Raw genomic sequence first — 21,665 nt, forward strand, 5'->3', positions numbered from 1 at the left:
CCAGGCAGTGAAAGCAGTGTGGGGGTCCAGGGGTGGGAGGTAACATAGGACTCTGATATTGCGGCAGCCATTCGGGCCTTCTATGCAAACCTCTATACCACCGAGTCCTCTACTCATGCAGATCCTCATGAGTATTTGCACGGTGCTGTAGTTACTCCTCTTCCGCCTGCTGAGGCAGATGGGTTGGAGGCTCCTATTCGGATTGAGGAGGTGGTTTCTGCCATCGCCCGTTTGAAGCCCCTGAAAGCGGCAGGCCCAGATGGTTTTAGCGTCCTTTTCTATATGACTTTCAGTGTGGATCTGGCCCCATTGCTCACCCGCTTATTCAACTCATTCACGGACACAGGCACCCTCACGGCTTCTATGCTCCATGCAATGATCTCTGTCATCCCCAAACCAGGAAAAGACCCGGTGTTCTGCAGATCATACCAGCCGATTTCCCTGCTGAACACAGATGCAAAGTTATTTTCGAGCATCTTGGCCCACAGACTCAACCCTCTCATGCTCAGCTTGATTGACCTGGACCAGTCGGGATTTATTCCGAGTAGGCAGTGTGGCGACAACACCAAACGATATGCCACCTAATTGACACGGAGCACAGGTCAAAGGAGGAGGCTCTTCTGCTGGCAGTTGATGCAGAGAAAGCCTATGATCGGGTGCATTGGCCTAATCTGTTTGCTACACTGGAGCGATTTGGAGTGGGGCTTACGTTTCGCAAATGGGTGGCGAGCATTTACAGCACCCCTACTGTGGCGATCAGGGTCAATGGTATACTTTCAGGGGACTTTACGATGGAGAGGGAAACCAGACAAGGTTGTCCTCTCTCCCCACTACTCTTCGTCTTATATATGGAGCCCTTTGCTCAACGGTCCGGGACAATCCACAGGTGTAGGGTGTCACCTTTGGGTCTGACTTTAACCTAATCAGCCTGTACGCCGATGATTGTTACACAAACAAATGATGGATGGAATGCTGAATGAATCATACATTCACCCCCAGTCAAGAGATCTGGGTTAAATCCATCGTTCTTTTGCTCACCATGCCATCCCAGTTTAGACCCAGTCATATGCAAATCAGTCTTGACCCTGTGCCTCATGGGAACAGTCCAGACCAAACTGCCAAGCCAGGTCCTCACTGGACCGGAAACAAGCATCCTGGGACCTGTTTCTGGGTATTACCCTTCATCAGCCAGGCTAGCTTGAATCCAGTGGCACAGTGAGCAAGGGATGTCATTTTTTCGGTGGCTCACCCCTTGACCTCTATGCTGGCCATCGTGACAGCACTACAGGCCTTCAGCCAGGTTTCTGGATTTCATATTTTTTTCAGAAATCACAAGCCCTTAACCTTACTGCAAAGCACACTACTGTGGACATATTGCGAGCCCAATTTGACTTTGACTGGGTGACGGGGGTATCACATATCTTGGTAAGTCCCTGCACAGCAGTTTGGATAAGACAGCGGAGGTGAAATATACTATTCTACTCTCACATGTCCGGAAAGACCTCGCCCAATGGCGGCGTCTACCCTTGTCATTGCTGGGGAGACTGGCTGCGATAAAAATGAATGTTCCACCCCGGGCCCTATATCTTTTCCAAACCCTCCCCCTCCTGCCAAAAACGCTCTCACACATCCAAACGGAGATTAAGCGCTTCATCTGGGGCCCAATCTTGCCCAGACTGCAGAAAACTTTGCTACATCCCCTCAGAAGGAAGGTAGTCTGGCTTTGCCCCACCTCACCCGCTATTACCATGCCTCGCTGTTGCGTTATCTTTCAGAATGGAACCGTCCTATGATGAAAAAGCACTGGGTATTTATGGACCAGACAGTGGTTGGTCAGCATATCTGGAAGCAGGTCTGGCTGCTCCGGCCTATGTGCTCCTGGGGACTCTATTCCTCGCCAGTCACCCTCCCCACTATGCTAGTCTGGGACAGGGTGTCTAAACGGGCCAATCTTACCACTTTCCCCTCCCCTATGTCTCCCATTTTTAACAACCCTGATTTCACTCCTGGGATGTGAGGAAAATAAAAATCTATGAGGCCTATGTGTCCCCATGTGCCCCCCCCGAACGCTTATGTGCACATACATGTAACCTATGTATTTCCCCTCCATGGCCTTTCTATCATGATGCTTATGCTATAACGTGGCCTGCCATCATCCAGTCTCCCACGAGAGAAACGACAAATCTGTATTGAGGCCTACACGTTTTTCATCATGTTTTCCTGCATTTTCATGAAGCTCATGTTTATGGCTCTGCCAGAGCCAAAAAGAGGTTTCATGCCTCAGAACGCTCTGAAAGCTACAGCTACGTATCCTTGGCCTTGCACACTTGGGCCTCAGCCAAAGGGGCCCCGACCGAGGTGTCGAGACAGTATTGAGCACGGTTATCTGCTTACTCTTACTGAAACCACATTCTTGCCTGGTGAAGGAGGAATGAACGCGACCCATCTGCAAGGAGGGAGCCCAGCCCTACTGTCTCTCTTTGTGAGATTGCAAAGCTCACGTCAGTAAAAAGCCCATAGCCCCCATGTAAGGCTTCTGCAGTAAATGAAGAAAATGAAGAAATAGATGCCACATCGGCTCTTGGTGATGAGCAACCTATGTCACAAATCAGTCCCTGCTCCAGGCATCGGATATCAGATAATACAAGATGTGCTGGTCGTCTTGACACTGAAGGCCTCACTAACTGAAGGCCTCACTTCCAGACTTGTCCGGTTGCATAGCAACCCTCCTCACGTCAGTTACACGTCATGCTCGAGTTGAGCACAAGTAAGGCAAAGTTCCAGTACAATTCCAGCAGATCACGCAACCCCCTCCAGGTATCCACCCACACATGACAAATTACCCATTATCATCAAGTGGACGCCCACATGGACGCCCACCTTCACGCCTACTTACACGCCCACATGCTCTTATCTCATTCTCTCTTGCTCTTTTGCTTACGTACAATTGAGAAATGTATATATACTGTACTCTGTGAATAATGTTTTGAGAATATTGAGAATACTTTTGAGTCCCTTTCCAGATCCTTTTTTGGTGATGGTAATATTCTCCCTTTGACTCGAGTTATTGGAATAAAGCCCTTTTAGAACTTGATACCACAGACTCAGCCTCTTGCTTTATGCATGATCCTATTGATATTCTGAAATACATAGAGCGTAATATTTTATTTACCACATAATGGCGCCCGAACAGTTACATCTCTTTCCCCACACGCCGGAGATGAAGGTCCAGTTTTGCCCCCTTCCATAGCCGTGACGGACTTCAAGCGCGCACGTCGCGGGTCTTCCCGCCAACTCCCTCAGGCCAACGAAGGGGACAGACTGCGACCAGGCATCCATACGAGGCGGTGAGGAACGCAGATTGTCCTACCCAGAGCCCACCTGCGAGAGAGCTGTGTCCGAGGTATACAGAGGCCCACCAGATTCCGAAGTTCCGAAGTATCCAAGTCACGGGTCGAGTCCAGTCCAGTCCAGTTTGGTCTAGTCCAGTTCAGTTCCGAGGCCTTCCGTTCCGTGCTACCCGGTGAGTACCGTTGCTGGGGAGGCAGTTAGACGTGCACATTAGGTTGTGCCGGTCAAGACGGGTTTGGGTACACAAATCCGGTCTGCACTGTTTCAGCAGTGTATCTGTACTGTTTAGCAGTATATCTAGTATGTCTTGCATATAATTCAGTATTCTCTAGTGTTAGTATTATGTCAGTAACTAGTTTCCTATTAGTTATCATCGTTCGTTAAATGTTAAATGTTAAATGTTTTAATATGTTTTAAAAATTGTGGTATGAATGAGTGTTCATTATTGTGTTTATTGTAATTTATTGTGTTCAAAATCAAGTAGCAAAGTTTAAAGATGCCGTTCTTTTCAAAATTAAGACAGATCAAAACTAGAAAAGGGGTACTCAAGGAAGCTGTTCCCATTCCACCTAGGGACACCCCAGGGTACTTTATGTACCATAAGCATGGCCTAGATGCCGTATTATTTCTTGATTTATGGGTGGACTACACCAAGGATCTAGCCGAAAGTCAGAGGTGGCCCGCAGTTGGGACATGGGATGCAGATTGCATCATGAGAGTAGAAGAAGAATTATGGAAAAAGAAAGCCAGACAGTAACAGAAAGATGCCATTGAGTTTTGGCGCAAGGAGTCACATAGGAGGACAGAGTAAGTGTTTCACGAAGCAGAGAGAAGTAGACTGGAGTCTGGAAAAGCCATGGAAAAGATGTTACAGGAGGAAGTGGAGCAGGTGAAATGAGTGCAGGCTGACAGAGGAAGAAATACTGACGTTGCTGGTATTTATACCGTCCTTTCAGAGGACCTAGCAAGAGTGGCCCCAGTAGAAAGACCAGTTAGAGTGCCACCGCAAGTACCACGATACATATAATAATGATATAGTAGCCCAAAGGTTCTTGAGCCTCCCACCAAACGAACAGCGCATAGCCGGTGTTTACATGGTCCAACATTTGACTACGTTGTCAATAGGAAATTGAGAGGGGTGTAGCTAGAGAAGGAGCAACACCTGTGATTTGATGACACCCCTAATGTACAAAGTGTTAATGAAAAATAATTAGTGAAAAGTTTAGCTTGAGAAAAATTGTGGGTATTTCGAATTTGCAAAATTGTTCCAGAATCCAGGTTTGTGTTCTTGGTGGTCCAGTGAGCCAATGTGCTGGGTCAAGACGGTAAGATTATGACCCCCTGAGAGCAAATTGTATATAAAAATAATTTTTCAATTGGGCGAATTATTGCAGTTTTTATGGAATTGAGTAGTCTTTTTGTCTTTGACAGCTTCAGAGTGAGGAGAAGGTGGGGGCTGTGTAGAGCAGTATGTGATACAGAAATCGGACACAGATTCTGACCTTGTAGCCAGTGTAGGTGGGGGCCGGTGAGAGGAGCAGAACAGAGGCACTGCTTAGAAAGCTTCTCTGACATCGCATCTGTGTAATGCCTGCAGCCGGAACAACAAAAAAGTTGGCTGGCAGCCCAGGCTCAGGCCGCACTGAGGGGCTATTTTTAGCTTCTCTGATAAGACAGGGCAACTGAGAAATGTAAGTCGAGAAAGATTCCCTTGGTCTATTCTGTGCTAAACCAGTGCCCCGGGGAAATGTCTATGGAGAAGATTTGTTTTATTTTTTAGCAATTGTTATATTGCTTCTGGCCAGAAAGTAAAATGTTGCTCTTGCTTGGAATTTTAAGGGCTATGTGCCTATATAAAAACGATTTTCAAATTCAGACATTTTTGAATTGTGGCCACAAGCTGCCACCAGTTGCATTGGATAAATGATCCAGTGGTTAAAAGTCTGTGGGGAGAGATGAGAGGTGCGTCTTCGTCTGGGACATTAGGGTACATTGTGTTGACGAAGATGCATAGCTCATTTTTATGAAAAAAAAACAAACAGGTTCGTGTGTTCTTCGTTTTTGATTATTCTTGCTGATTCTGTGTGTCAGACTTGACACGGTGATTTCAGATGGGGGTGTATAGGGCAGGTAAATAAGTTATTGATTATAAGCCTGACAAATTAAGCAGGCCAGAGTGTTCGCCTCTGAGCTGTAGGTACTATAATTGCGCATCGCTGCTCATTTATATATGTTAGTGTAATTGTCTATGCTTTCTGTGCTTGGTATACTGATGGCTTGGCATATGTATTTTATATATGTTTTGTTTTTGTGTTGTATTGACCAGTATGTTTGGCATTAATACAAGTTCTCCTGGGCGTTACGGAGATGGACGTGACGACGTAAATCTTTGCGCAGCGCTTGGCTGGAACTTGTTCACAATTACTAAATTTCACAGACATGATATTACCTTTATCATGCTGTCAAAATAGCGGACAACACGTTATCAGTGTATGTCTAATTGGTATTGGTGATGAATAAAAGAAGAAAATAGTTATGCAAGACTTAAATATGTATCACATGACTGCCTTTCTCTTATAGACAGGCAGCCTCGGTCATATGTTTCCAGATTGGACATTGAGGAACCATTATGATCTGTGCACTCGCATCTTACCTCTTGAAAGGCCTGTTTTAAATAAGGACTGCCACCCCAGAGTGACAAATGAGGCTCGGTATTTAGGGTAATAAGAAAATATCTGACAGGATTTCCTTTTTAAAGTTTGCTTTAGTAAGCTCATTCTTGTAAGTGGTGGCCCCAAAAGTTGACTTGCTTTTAAATTAGGCTGTTTATTGTATAGGTGGAAATTATTGCAAATTGACTGATTTCTTTAGCAGATGAATTATTAATTATCAACATTAACAACTGTTCTTAAACTTGGTTTTCCGAATATTTAGGTAATTTAGCATTCCTATTAGGGCCTCCTAGCATTAATATTGACTTCAGGTTGGTGTAGGTTCATGTAATAGGGACATTTGCATATGAGATGTCATTTGGCCAGCTTATGAGCTAACACAATGAGGTTTGTACATTAATTTGAAGGATTTCTCGCCGTTTCAAATACGCTGTGTATCTCCTATAATTTTGCTTACGCCCAGTAGCTACACACAGGGATTAATAGTGTTGACAAGACACAGGGTTTGATAGTGTTTGACAGCAGTGAAATCTGTTTCAGATTTCCTCCTGTCAAAAAGGGGGGGAAGGAGGAGAATATTGGCTTTCTGCTGGCCCCTGAGGAGGTTCGCTTCCCGCTAGCCCCTTAAGAAATTAAGCCCCTTAGAAATTAGCCCCCTTAGGTATGGTGCTTTCCCCTTTTTCTCATGTTTTATTGTGATCTTTCAGGGGTATTAGTCCAAGCCCCTAATACAGCTTCTACTAAAGTCCTCCCTTGGACACAAGAACACACTATGGCATTTGAAGAATTAAAGAGAGCTTTATGTCAAGCACCAGTTTTAGCAAACCCTGATTACAACAAATCGTTTATGCTTTTTGTGACAGAGCGGGATGGAACAGCACTATCTGTCCTAACACAAGATCATGCAGGAAAACACGAGCCCTGTGCTTATTTTTCTAGTACATTAGACCCAGTAGCACAGGCTTTGCCTGCGTGCCTAAAATCAGTTGCAGCAACGGCCTTAGCCATAAGACAAAGTGACTTGATAGTGCTGGGCCACCCTCTGACAGTACAAGTACCACGCGCAGTAGAGGTTCTCTTGAACCGGACACAAACACAACACCTGACTGTAGCTAGACTGACAGGCTATGAGCTGACGTTATTTCAACCACACATAGAGATCAGACGATGCAACATACTGAATCCCGCTACCCTTTTGCCCTCCAGTACAGAAAGCGTTTCACCACACGACTGTGTTGAAGTAATACATACCGTGACTAAACCAAGACAAGACTTGACAGACGTTGCACTCCCAGACCCCGACCTAACACTATAAGTTGACGGCTCATGCATGAGGACAGGGGCGGGAGAATTAGTGGCAGCATATGCAGTGACTACTGATACTGTAATAATAGAGACTAAAAGAATAGACATATTGTCAGCACAAGCAGCAGAGCTCATCGCCCTGACACAAGCGTGCATAAGAGCTAAGCACCTGAGAGTAAACATTTACACCGATTCTGTGGCGAGAAAGAGGTTTCTTGACCTCTCATGGGGTCAAGATACAGCATGGCCCCCTTATTCAAGCCCTACTGGAAGCAATACATTTACCAACAGCCATAGCTATCCTAAAATGTAAAGCACATACTAGAGCCACAGATACCATTTCCCAAGGCAATGATCTGGCAGACCGAACAGCTAAACAGACAGCTCAGACCCCACTAGACATGACAAAATCACAGATACTATCACTGTCCAAAGCCATGACAGTTAGGGATCCTTCCAAGGATGTACAAGACATACAGACACATGCTACTGTAGACGAATTAAAGAAATGATCGGAACAAGGAGGGGTACTGACTGATCAGGGTTGGATGAATAAGGGCAAATCCACATGGTTTCTTCCTGATTCGATGGTACAAGTGATTATAAATACCGCACATAGTCCTGCACACTTAGGAGAGAAAGCAATGATAGATAGCTTACAGAATATATGGTTCAACAAGCACCTGCGTGCAGCAGCGAAACAAAAGGTCAGAACATGTATGATCTGTTGCCAATTCAATCCAGGTAAAGGCATTCCGATGGAACAAGGTGGATTCCATCCACCTGACCACCCTTTTGAAGTGCTCCAAATGGATTATATCCAAATAAACAGATGTAGAGGTTACAAATATGTCCTGGTACTAATGAAGCAGGTGTCCCTTCTGTTAGGGTATACCTGGAAATTCCATTGTGTGCGACATCCTGAAGCAGCAGGCCTTGTAGAAAGACATAATCGGACATTAAAAATGTGCGCAGACAAAGGTGTAGATTGGATGGTAGCCCTGCCGGTTGCCCTCTTTTACATGCGAATGGTAGCCCATTCTAGAACAGGCTTATCTCCCTATGAAGTGGTCTTTGGTAGACCACCAAATATGTGGAGCACTCCAATGCCTAAAAGATTACTGATGTTGATAATAACATGCTGACAGATTACCTGGCTTCCTTGATGTCTGCACTACTCTCTTGTTGTTCGCAGGTTGCTGCCGCCTTCCCTGACAACACCCAGGTCAAAGAATACTCCATCGCTCCTGGATGGAAGGCGCCAAAGTCAGTGCTCTGGACCACGGGGACGGCCGTTAAAGTCAAAGGGCGGAAAGGATGGTTGCACCTTCACCACTCTTTTACAAAGGAAAAAGACTTTGAACTTGGATTTTGGATTTTGAACACCATTTTCTAGAGGAGACTCCCCAGCAGTTTCCACAAAGCTAAACTTAGATCTAAAAAGTCAGAACCCGTTTGATCAATTAAGTCCACTAGGTGGTGAAGCGGTTGAACATGTATTCTGGCTTGCATAAGATCTTGGACAATAATATTGATAAAAAAGAGCAAGATGTGCATCACGATAATATGTATCAGCTTAATACTACATGCTATTTTTCCTCCTATTGCCTCACTCTTATACTCCTCCACTAATGATACCATAAAGCACACATTTAGTGATCTGCCATCCCATGAGCTATCATATCGACTTGCCTTACGCAACAATACCTTTATTCAGATGCTGCACCATTCACATCAGACTAGCAATGCTACAGACTGCTGGGTCTGTGGCCGATTTCCCCCGTATCAGAAGGTAAAGGGAGTGTTGCCTCTTTTTCCTTTTCCGTTCTCCCATAATGGTTCTTGCGGAGCATGGTTTGCCTTAATGACATCCATCAACGGTGATGCCAAAGAATACAAAGCAATAACAAGGCTCCACAAGATTGCCCAAAACATACATCAAGACCAAGGCACGTGGACATGGTCCGGTTGGCTCTGGGGATTAATATCGGCTTGGGGATGGAAAGTGTTGACCGTCTGTGGGTTGATACTATTAATGATATTCAGTTGTTGCCTATGTCTGCAGTGTGGCCCGGCCATTTGTGGCCTGTGTGCTACTGCATGTGTTCCACATCCCTATTTACAAAGCATTGAAAATGGAAAAATAATGCTGCAAGAACAGATCGACTGTCTCATGAAAATAGACGTTACATAGGGGGTTCACTAAGGTACAAGGAGGGAATGAGGAAAATAAAAATCTATGAGGCCTATGTGTCCCCATGTGCCCCCCCCCGAACGCTTATGTGCACATACATGTAACCTATGTATTTCCCCTCCATGGCCTTTCTATCATGATGCTTATGCTATAACGTGGCCTGCCATCATCCAGTCTCCCACGAGAGAAACGACAAATCTGTATTGAGGCCTACACGTTTTTCATCATGTTTTCCTGCATTTTCATGAAGCTCATGTTTATGGCTCTGCCAGAGCCAAAAAGAGGTTTCATGCCTCAGAACGCTCTGAAAGCTACAGCTACGTATCCTTGGCCTTGCACACTTGGGCCTCAGCCAAAGGGGCCCGACCGAGGTGTCGAGACAGTATTGAGCACGGTTATCTGCTTACTCTTACTGAAACCACATTCTTGCCTGGTGAAGGAGGAATGAACGCGACCCATCTGCAAGGAGGGAGCCCAGCCCTACTGTCTCTCTTTGTGAGATTGCAAAGCTCACGTCAGTAAAAAGCCCATAGCCCCCATGTAAGGCTTCTGCAGTAAATGAAGTAAATGAAGAAATAGATGCCACATCGGCTCTTGGTGATGAGCAACCTATGTCACAAATCAGTCCCTGCTCCAGACATCGGATATCAGATAATACAAGATGTGCTGGTCGTCTTGACACTGAAGGCCTCACTAACTGAAGGCCTCACTTCCAGACTTGTCCGGTTGCATAGCAACCCTCCTCACGTCAGTTACACGTCATGCTCGAGTTGAGCACAAGTAAGGCAAAGTTCCAGTACAATTCCAGCAGATCACGCAACCCCCTCCAGGTATCCACCCACACATGACAAATTACCCATTATCATCAAGTGGACGCCCACATGGACGCCCACCTTCACGCCTACTTACACGCCCACATGCTCTTATCTCATTCTCTCTTGCTCTTTTGCTTACGTACAATTGAGAAATGTATATATACTGTACTCTGTGAATAATGTTTTGAGAATATTGAGAATACTTTTGAGTCCCTTTCCAGATCCTTTTTTGGTGATGGTAATATTCTCCCTTTGACTCGAGTTATTGGAATAAAGCCCTTTTAGAACTTGATACCACAGACTCAGCCTCTTGCTTTATGCATGATCCTATTGATATTCTGAAATACATAGAGCGTAATATTTTATTTACCACAGATGGACAGAGGAGTGGTCATACGGTGGGTGGAGGGAGGCCCTGCAAGCACCTAGGGCAACTGTTTGATCTGCAGGGTCATATTCCCTTTGAGGAGCTTTGGGGGGACTATGGCTTCTCAGGTTCGGACTTTTTTCTCTACACACAAATGTTACATTGGACATCTGATCCCCATGTACATCCCCTGGTCAGCAGACCGATGCTACCGTTTGAGAAGTGGCTTTTCCTGAAAAAAGATGACCGGCAGCTTATCTCCGAACTCTATACCTTCCTCTCACAAGCCACTAAGGGGTTCGTTCTGCAGGTCAGAAGTGGTGGGAGGAGGAAATAGGCCGCACCCTTTCTGATAAAGAATGGGAGGATATTTATTACAGATCTCACCACTTTGCACACTCCATGGGCCACGCAGAGCCTGCATTTAAAATTGTATCCTACTGCTACAATACCCTGGCTCGCTTAACTAAGTGGAACTCTCAGTGGGACGGCCTCTGCTGGCGTGGCTGTGGGAGCCCAGGTACCCTTCTTCACTTTCTGTGGAACTGCCCAAAGCTTTTGAGATACTGGGAGAAGATCCTTGACGAAATTGATAGGGCCTTTGACACTGCCATCCAGAGATTTCCCACTTACACTATCTTAGGGTTACCCAATGCTTGGACCTTCCCCTTGCGCTCGGTCAAAGGCAGGCAGATCACTCTGGCTTTGAACCCTGCGCACTGGGTTTTACTAGCAGGCTGGAAAACAGACAGGATCCCAGACCACTCGCATTGGCTGCACCAATTGTGGTCCCTCCTGGGTATTGAGCGCTTGTCTATGGTTACACTTGTGGACAAATCTGCATATTCCAAGGTTTGAGCCCCCTTTATCTCAATGTTATCCTTGTAGTTCCGAGAACTTTCATGCCCTGCTTATTTAAGGATTATGAAGCTGATTCCTGAGAGTCAGGAGGGAGGCTAAGGTGAGCGGCCTGGCGCACCCACTTGATCTCCAGGGAGCTGCCCACTATTACTTAGGACCAAGTAGGTACGTTTGCAAGTACTCTTGGCTCACCGGAAGAGAGGTGGGGTGGGGGTGGGGGAGTGTATAGGGTTTATTTGTTGGGAAACTTTGGTCTGCTTTCTTTCCTTTTTCTTGTTCTTTAAGAAGCAGACTTACTCACCCCAAGCGGGCCATAGTGTGTCCTTGTTGCATTCTCATCTATACGCTCGTGGAACATTAAATCATTCTGTTGCCCCACCTCTTGTAGTAATAAGTCTGTTTAATGTCATACTTTGTCGAACGCGGCCAGCCCACATCGGGTTGTAGGCAACATGCTGTGTTAATTTCCTATTTCGTTGACTCATGATTCACAAACCCCATTTCCTTCCTTCTGACTTTGCTGTAGCCAGCCCAATGGGTTGTAGGCAATGACGCAATGTATTTTCATGCTATGTGTTCTGCTAATAAAAAACGATTTAATTCTAAAAAGATTTAGGCAGGAGCCGTGGATCTAGCGCCACTCTTGGTAATTTTTATCTTTTTTTAAAGGCATTTTTGGGCTTGCGGGGCTCTGTGAGAGCCCCCCAAGAGGCCGGAGGATCCACTTCCCTAGATATACACATCAGGATTTTCCTTAATATTTCCAAAACTACTAAATGGATTTATGCCAATTTACAAAAAGGGGGCTTTTTGGACCACCATCTACCTTTCTACCAAATTCAGTGTAATTCCATTCAGCAGTTTGAGCTGTAGCAGTGTCTAAAATTCCTATGGGAATAAACATGGGAAACACATGTTTTTTGACCCCCCCTTTTTCTCTGCCCCACTTGAAGGATCAACCCAAAACTTTCCATACTCAGCTAAAAACAATGGCATACTTCTTGGGGAAAATGTCATGATGATTCGTAAATTGCCACCAACAATATAGGCAAGTCATAAAATGGATTAATGGTCCTAACTTTAACTACCTACTGGTGACCGCCAGGCGGCAGCATTCAAAAGAAGAACTATCAATCAGCGCCAGTAATGTTCGTTTGGGATCTGATGAAGGCATAAAGCTGAAACGCGTCATGCCAAGGACTGAATAAAGCTACCTACATGCATGTAGACCGCTGTTGTTCCCTGTTGTTCTTCATTGTAGCAACTTTTGTGGATATGCTGCGTGCGGCCACTGCATGCTAATGTAATCAGTGATGTCACTTGAGATGTCATCAGTGATGTCATGAGTGATGTCACTGACCATGTCATGAGTGATGTAATATGTGATGTCATCAGCAGTGCATTGCGGGCGCGCGAGTTATAGTTAGTTGAACTAACTATAACGGGGGAATTTCAATGGTTTTCTACGAGTGAAAAGTCCAGCTAACTATAACGCCCCTGAAACCTATGGTGTTTTCAGTGAATTTCAAAGGTTTTTAAATGCTAATATCTAACTATGCCTACAGAGATAGGACATGTGAAGAAAGAAGTAGAAACGCACAGAAAGAAAAAAAAGAAATGCAGAAAGAAGCAACAGAAGTCCTCAAAGACGAAGAAAAGTGCAGGAAGAAGGATAACGTGCAGAAAGAACAAACAGGAGAGCAGAAAGAAGCCTTGTTGCAAAATCATCCTGTACCCTCAACATTTTCAGACGGATAATGGTGGTAACTGAGTCTGACTAACCAGTCCTAGAGCCAGTGCTATGTTAAAAGACACTCTGAATACAGTGAAAACACCTACATACACTAGGGAACACTATGCGTTGGGGTCCCCCTGTGATTAGCATGACCTCCTCTGTAAGCCCCTAGTATATTATAGGGCAGGGGATTAAAACTACCTCTTGAAACGCGCCAGAGGGCATGTTTGCACACGTCACCTCAGGCCCCGTCCCCTCCCTTTCCCACTGTGTAAACATGCCCTGTGGCCATTTTAAATTGGGAGATTAAGTCCCCTTGAATCCTGAGGGTCCCTAGGGTCCAACTAGACCACTAGGTACATCCAGTAAGCGCCACAGAGCTGCGTTGCAGAGAGATGTAAAAAGGGGCACGGCCTAGACCACCTCTCTGCAACGCAGCGCAGTGGCGCTTACTGGAAGCACCTGGTGAGCTAGTTGGCCCCCAGGGTCCCTCAGGATTGAAGGGGAATTATTTCCCCAATTTAAAACGCGCCACAGGGCTTGTTTGCACACGTCACCTCAGGCCCCGTCCCCTCCCTTCCCCACTGTGTAAACACGCCCTATGGCCGTTTTTTAAGTTGGGAGATTAAGTCCCCTTGAATCCTGAGGGTCCCTAGGGGCAAAATAGCCCACTAGGTATGTCCAGTAAGCACCATTGCAGGGAGGGGTAAAAAGGGGCACGGCCTGCACCACCTCTCTGCAACGCAGAGCAGTGGCGCTTACTGGAAGCACCTGGTGGGCTAGTTGGCCCCCAGGGTCCCTCAGGATTGAAAGGGAATTATTTCAGGAGAGCAGAAAGAAGCCTTGTTGCAAAATCATCCTGTACCCTCAACATTTTCAGACGGATAATGGTGGTAACTGAGTCTGACTAACCAGTCCTAGAGCCAGTGCTATGTTAAAAGACACTCTGAATACAGTGAAAACACCTACATACACTAGGGAACACTATGCGTTGGGGTCCCCCTGTGATTAGCATGACCTCCTCTGTAAGCCCCTAGTATATTATAGGGCAGGGGATTAAAACTACCTCTTGAAACGCGCCAGAGGGCATGTTTGCACACGTCACCTCAGGCCCCGTCCCCTCCCTTCACCACTGTGTAAACGTGCCCTGTGGCCGTTCTAAGTTGAGAGATTAAGTCCCCTTGAATCCTAAGGGTCCCTAGGGTCAAACTAGCCCACTAGGTACCTCCAGAAAGCGCCACAGAGTTGCGTTGCATAGAGGTGTAAAAAGGGGAGTGGCCTCAGAACACCTGTCGGCAACGCAGCTCCCTGGCGCATACTGGAGATACCTTTTGGGCTAGTTGGCCCTCAGGGACCCTCAGTATTGAAGGGGAATTAATTCCCCAACTTACAACGGGCCAGGGGGCGCGTTTGCAGAGTGCTGCAAGGAGGGGGCGTGGCCTCCGGCACGATGAGGGTCTTTTATTTATTTTATTTTTTTAAGAAGGAGGGCTGTGTGGTCCCCCCTTCTTCTTCTGATTTATTGGCCCAGGGGACCCTATCCCCCAGGGCCTGCACCCTATTTTTTTTTGTTTAAAAAAATTAATTTGACCCTCCCAAGGCCTTAATCGGCCCCGGGCACCCCAACCCCCGGGTCAAGGCCTTTTTAAAAAAATAAATTCTTTAGGAGGGGGGCTGCGTTGCCCCCCTCCTCAGGCCACTTATGGCCCCGGGGCCGGCCTTTGTTTTTTAATATTTAAAAAATATATATATTTATGGAAACACCTAGGACATGCTGGACAAACCGTATGTACCTATCAACATGACGATTTGCGTAATACTCATTAAAAGGCGACTATGCATACAATGAATCCACGTGGAATGTATTTACACGGCTAGTGAAGCTCTGACGTGTCTGACGCCCTACCGTGCCTAATCCAGGCGCCCCTGCCGGTGGGTACTCTCTAAATTGACACCCTTGTTGTTTATTTATACAAAAATGGGTAGCTATTGACGGGCACATTTAATACACACGCACACAAAGCCATTCAAAGGGGATTCAACAAAATTTTTACCAAACTATGCAAGATACCCCCCTCACGGTTAATAAAACACACATTCACCGCCGGATGTGTAATACTTTTTATTTTACTCTCTGGAAAGGAGACAATCCTCACTTGAGAGTCACAGCGTGCTCCTGGCTGAGCCCAATGCTGTGTTACACCCACCAGTGCCCGCCAAGTGCCACACACCTCTGTGTTGTATTCCACCAGCTAGTGCGTATGCTATGACACTCTCTAGCCCATGTGCACTGTAACACCACCCCATGAATATGTCATGCCACACTTGCCTTCGCACGGGTTATATTGCCCCATCTAATGTGCCTTCCTCGATGCCTATGTTATAACGCACAGCGCTATGCCATACATATTACAATCTGGGATCCATATCTTTGTCACAGTGCATATGGAACGTTACACTCCCCAGCACATATTTTATATTACAACTTTAGAGATTAGTTAGGTTACATAACACTGCCCTGTGCATATTACACTCCAAGGCGCATATCGCATAGCACGCGCTAGTGTCTTTGCTATCTCGCGCTCTCCAATGAATCTGTCATTGCGCACAATGTATTGCATATTATAGTTCATCTTATATCACACTTTTTGGTGCATAGTTTATACCATATACTATATCTAGTTTTCATTTTCAATCGTGCTCTCAGGACTATGTTCTATATAACACTGCGTCCACCTACTCTTTTCACAGGCATTACATTTTGCGATGGGGGATGGAGGGTCAGGGGGTGTTTCTGCCAAGTGAGCCCGGAGTCACAGTCACAAACGTCCTCTTCTTCCTGAATAAAAGTGAGATTATGCTGCATACTTGTTCATATTTTAAGTAGTTCGCACAGACACACATTTTAAAAACAATAAAGTTCCTAATACCCACCTTCTCTGAACAGTTAGCTTGCTGACCCATCCACCTCCTCCCTATCCTCTGTTGTCTGAATCTATGGACTAGCTTCCTCCCTCCTGCCGTGCATGGTCTGATGTGCTGCCACTGCCCTCCATTTAGCATGATGTACCAGTCCACTCCTCCTGCCCTCCATTGCCCAATTCTATGGCCCATCAAGGACCTCCTGCTTAGTCTCAGTGCTTAGCATGCTGCCCCTATTCTCCTTCCCCCTGCCCTCCGATGTCTTTGTGCATGCCCCTGCTCCATCCTTTTTGCCCACCATGTTCCATGGACCTGCCACTCCTATCTACTCTGAGTGTTCTGTTGAGCTGCCACTCCCCTCTCACCTGCTTAGTTAGCATTGTCAGATGACTGTAACCTGTCCCTGTCACCTCCACCCTGCCTGTCCACATGCCATGCCCCTATCCCCTTCCTCCTGTCCTCCATGGTCCATTTTACTGCCACACCCTTCTGCCCTCTCTGGTCTGTTGTGCTGCAACTGCTCCTCCTGCCTGCCCCGCACGGTGTGTTGTGAGGCCCTTCCCCTGTGCTCTCTTGTCTGTGCCCAGGTCCTGACCCTCTGTTCTATCCGTCCATGGTCCTTTGTGCATGCCCCTGCACCCTCCTTCTTGACCATCATAGCCATTGTGCTGCCACTAACCCTCCCGCTTGCCATGCATGGTCTTCTGTGCTGCCATGGCCCCTCCCACCTTCCCTGTGTGGTCAGCTAGCTGCCCCTGACCCCCTCCCACCTCCACTCCATGGTCTGTGTGTATGCCATCATAGTCTCATTGTTGCTCTCCATGGTGTGTCTTGTTTCTAGCGCACATCCTGCCTGACCTCCATGGTCATCTTGCTGCTCTTGCCCTACCCCCTTGCCCCCAGCCCTCTGTTTCCATGTGCAGACCCCTATTCTCTCCCTCCTGGCATGTCTATTCCATTGTAATGCCCCTGATCCGTCCCTCCTGCCCTTTATGGTCTGTTATGCTGCAGCTTTCTCTCCTGTCTGTCCATTATGGTCAGCTAGCTACCATTGCCTCTTTCCCCTCTGTTCTCTGTTGTCCATGTGCATGGTCCTGTCCCCTCCCTATTGCTTTCTATGGATTATTGTGCTGCACTCCCGTCCTGCATGCCCTGTGTGGTGTATTGTGCTGCTGTAAACCCTGACGCCTGCCCTGTAGGGTCAGTTTGGTGCACCTCTCCATGTCCCTCCTGTCCTCTGTTATCCGAGTCCATGTCCCTACCCCAATTCCTCCTGTCTACCATGATCCAATGTACCATACTTGCGAACATTTTGAACTTGGTAAGAGGGAGATTTTGAAAAAAAACGGGTTTTGATTTTCCCCTTTGAGTTACATTGAAAAAGAGGAGATTGTAGACAGGAGATAGATCAAATAAAGCCCATTTAAGCTTAAAAACATTGGACGTTTCCTGACTGAAACGGGTCTGTTGGCATGTATGGTTGTACTACCACTGCCTCTTCCTTCTGCCCACAATGGTCTATTATATTGCCACAGCCTCTCTTGCCAGTCCTGTATTGTTGGTGTGTTGCCCCTGCCCACCTTTCCACTGCCCTCCATAGTCTGTTGTGTTGCCACTGCCCTTCCTGCCTGCCCAGTGTGGTCAAATTGTTGCCTCTGCACTCTCCTACCTGCCTTCAATTTTCAGAGACCATGTCCCTGGCCTCTGCCTCTCAACAGTATCCCAATGAACAACTAGATTGCTAACATTCTATATTTATTACAAAAGTGTGGAACGCCTGACGTCATCTTGATGTAATCAATACTGTAATACCTAGAGCATTTCCTTTAGAAATTACATATATGAGAGGGTCTTATTTGCATCAAAATTATGGTTAGTGCTCTAAAAAGCTAAAATGAGGACAGATTTTCTGAGTTTTCAAATAGCGACAATGAACTTTTAAATTATTTGTAATCTTTATGTTTTTTTATCCAGTTGACCACTTGATTAAATGTTGTACCTGGGGGGAGGATGTGGTGTTACTTCCAGAGCTGCAGACTTTGCAACTGGGGAACCAGGTTGGAGTTTCTACTTCAGCTCAACATTCTGTGATTCTGGTCAAATCACTTAATCTCCCCATGTCTACAACCAAAATGAATTTGATCTTGTGTGATGTAACCAAAGCTCATGTAAAGCACTCCAATACCTGACAAGTCTGCACTATATAAAACTGCAAATACACAAAAAATAAGTGTTTTGCACACTTCTGCCTTTGGGCTACATGTGGGCTAGATCTGGGTGATATTTGTGCTGCATTTGGGCTCTGTTGTCTCTGGTGGCCATCTTGGGAGATTTATTTGTTATGAAGTTTCCTAATTTCCTCATTTACTGCAGTCTCCTCAGTAGGAAATGCTTTCAGTTTTTTACTTTGATTCCATCAAGAAGGTATTCAGATATGTCACATTTGCCATAAATTCTGAATGTTAGCACTCTAGTTGCTCATTAGATCACTGTAGTAAAGCTACTGCTCACCACGGAAGTCTGCTGCTGGTATTAAAAGTGCATGTTTCAGTCTGAATATCAGAATTTTTTAATGAAATAGAAGAGGATTTGAGAAGTCACTCAAAATGTGCCCTAATTTTTCTTTCTTCAGCACTAATCATAATTTCTATGGTAAAATGAACCCCCTCATTGTGTTTCTTTTTAAATTAAATGTTTTAAGTGTTACCAGTTTATTCCAATCAAGATGGCTTCAGGTGGGCCATACTTTTGTCATAAGTAAGACAGTAAGCGCTCTAGTTGTTCTTAAGAACACTCTGGGACATTCTGTCATTGGGCTATACTTGGGCTACATCTGGGTGATATTTGGGCTACATTTGGGCTCTTTTGTCTCTGGTGGCCATCTTGGGAGATTTATTTGCTATGAAGTTTCCTAATTTCCTCATTTACTGCAGTCTCCTCAGTAGGAAATTCTTTCAGTTTTTTATTTTGTTTCCATCAAGAAGGCATTCAGATGTGTCACACATTTGCCATAAATTCTGAATGTTAGCACTCTAGTTGCTCATTAGATCACTGTAGTAATGCTACTGCTCACCAGGGAAGTCTGCTGCTGGTATTCAAAGTGCATGTTTCAGTCTGCATGTCAGAGTTTTTTTATGAAATAGAAGAGGATTTGAGAAGTCAAAATGTGCCCTAAGTTTTCTTTCTGCAGCAGTAATCATAATTTCTATGGCAAAATGATACCCCTCATTTTGTTCCTTTGTAAATTAAATGTTTTAAGTGTTACCACCTTATTCCAATCAAGATGGCTTCAGGTGTGCCATACTCTTGTCATAAGTAAGACTGTTAGCGCTCTAGTTGTTCGTTAGAACACTCTGGGACATTCTGTCATTGGGCTATACTTGGGCTACATCTGAGTGATATTTGGGCTACATTTGGGCTCTCTTGTCTCTGGTGGCCATTTTGAGAGACTTATTTGTTATGACGTTTCCTAATTTCCTCATTTACTACAGTCTCCTCAGTAGGAAATACTTTCAGTTTTTTACTTTGATTCCATCAAGAAGGCATTCAGATGTGTCACACATTTGCCATAAATTCTGAATGGCAGCACTCTAGTTCCTCATTAGATCACTGTAGTAAAGCTACTGCTCACCACGGAAGTCTGCTGCTGGTATTCAAAGTGCATGTTTCAGTCTGCATGTCAGAATTTTTAATGAAATAGAAGAGGATTTGAGAAGTCAAAATGTGCCCTAATTTTTCTTTCTGCAGCACTAATCATAATTTCTATGGCAAAATGAACGCCTCATTGTGTTCCTTTTTAAATTAAATGTTTTAAGTGTTACCAGTTTATTCCAATCAAGATGGCTTCAGGTGTGCCATACTTTTGTCATAAGTAAGACAGTAAGCGCTCTAGTTGTTCTTAAGAACACTCTGGGACATTCTGTCATTGGGCTATACTTGGGCTACATCTGGGTGATATTTGGGCTACATTTGGGCTCTTTTGTCTCTGGTGGCCATCTTGGGAGATTTATTTGTTATGAAGTTTCCTAATTTCCTCATTTACTGCAGTCTCCTCAGTAGGAAATACTTTCAGTTTTTTATTTTGGTTCCATCAAGAAGGCATTCAGATGGAGACTGCTCGAAATTTCAGGAATATTAACTGCGACTCTCTTAAGCCCTGGGCCGCTAGTCTCACCATCACAGACCAAGATAATCTACAGACTGCAGTCGCTCGCTTCGAAAAGGTAACTACCGAGGCCTTGAATAAACTGGCCCCAGTACAATCTCGGCGCCGAGCCAGAAAGAGACCATCTGCTCCCTGGTTTTCGGATTCCCTCAGGCTCCTTAGGCAGGAGGTGAGGAGAAAGGAGAGGCTCTGGCATACTAGCTGGGACCTTAAGAACAAGGAAGCCCATAAACTCCTTGTTAAAAAATACAAGGCTGCAATCTTGCAAGCTAAACAAGATTACTTTGTTACTGTGACCACCTCGCTCTCCTCCTCGAAGGAGCTCTTTAAAACGGTGGATTCCCTGGTCAAACTGCAAGCCCCTGACCCTGTTATTCCTTCGCAGGATCTATGCGACAAGATAGCCTCCTTTTTCCACACTAAAATCCAAGATATCCATCTGGCCCTCGAGGAACAAAGAGCTGGTCTTAGTGCTTCTATACCTGGGGTAGAGATGAGTCTGACCATCTCAGAAATCTCCCCCTCAAGCACCCTGGACTCTTTTCCTCCGTTGGTCCTGCAAGATCTCGATTTACTGCTAACTAAGACTAAGTCTGGTTCCCCTCTGGATAGCTGTCCACTGAAAGTCATCAAGCAGTGTAGGGATACCCTCTTACCCCCACTGCTACAGGTAATGAATCTAGCTATCAGAGATGGTATCTTCCCTATGGAATGGAAGAAGGCGGTAGTAAAACCCTTGTTGAAAAAGCCCTCCTTGGACCCGGGTGATCTAAAAAACTACCGGCCTATCTCTCTGCTCCCTGCCCCAGCGAAGATGCTTGAGACTTATCTCAACGGGCATCTCGCTGTTTTTGTGGAGGGTTCGGAATGCTTAGATCCTTCCCAGCATGGATTTAGAAGAGAATTCAGCACCGAGTCAGCCCTCACTATCGTGTTAGATAAAATTCGCACGACAGTAGATGAGGGCCAGACCTCTCTCCTGGTCCTGCTGGATCTAACTGCGGCCTTCGATACCCTCTCCCCCTCAGTCCTTACATCTCGACTGAGGGAGGTGGGGGTGAAGAACGCAGCGTTGGATCTTTTGACCTCCTTCCTCACAGGGAGGGAGCAGAGAGTCAAGCTGGGGGAGTTCCTATCTCCATCCCGATCTGTGCTATGTGGGGTCCCTCAAGGGTCGGCTCTTAGCCCAACCCTTTTTAATATCTATGTGACCCCACTGGCCAAACTAATAAGATCTTTCGGGATGGAGGTAGTCTCTTATGCAGATGACACTCAAAT

This window comes from Triturus cristatus, chromosome 6, assembly GCF_964204655.1.
Source record: "Triturus cristatus chromosome 6, aTriCri1.1, whole genome shotgun sequence".
NCBI classification, from domain to species: domain Eukaryota; kingdom Metazoa; phylum Chordata; class Amphibia; order Caudata; family Salamandridae; genus Triturus; species Triturus cristatus.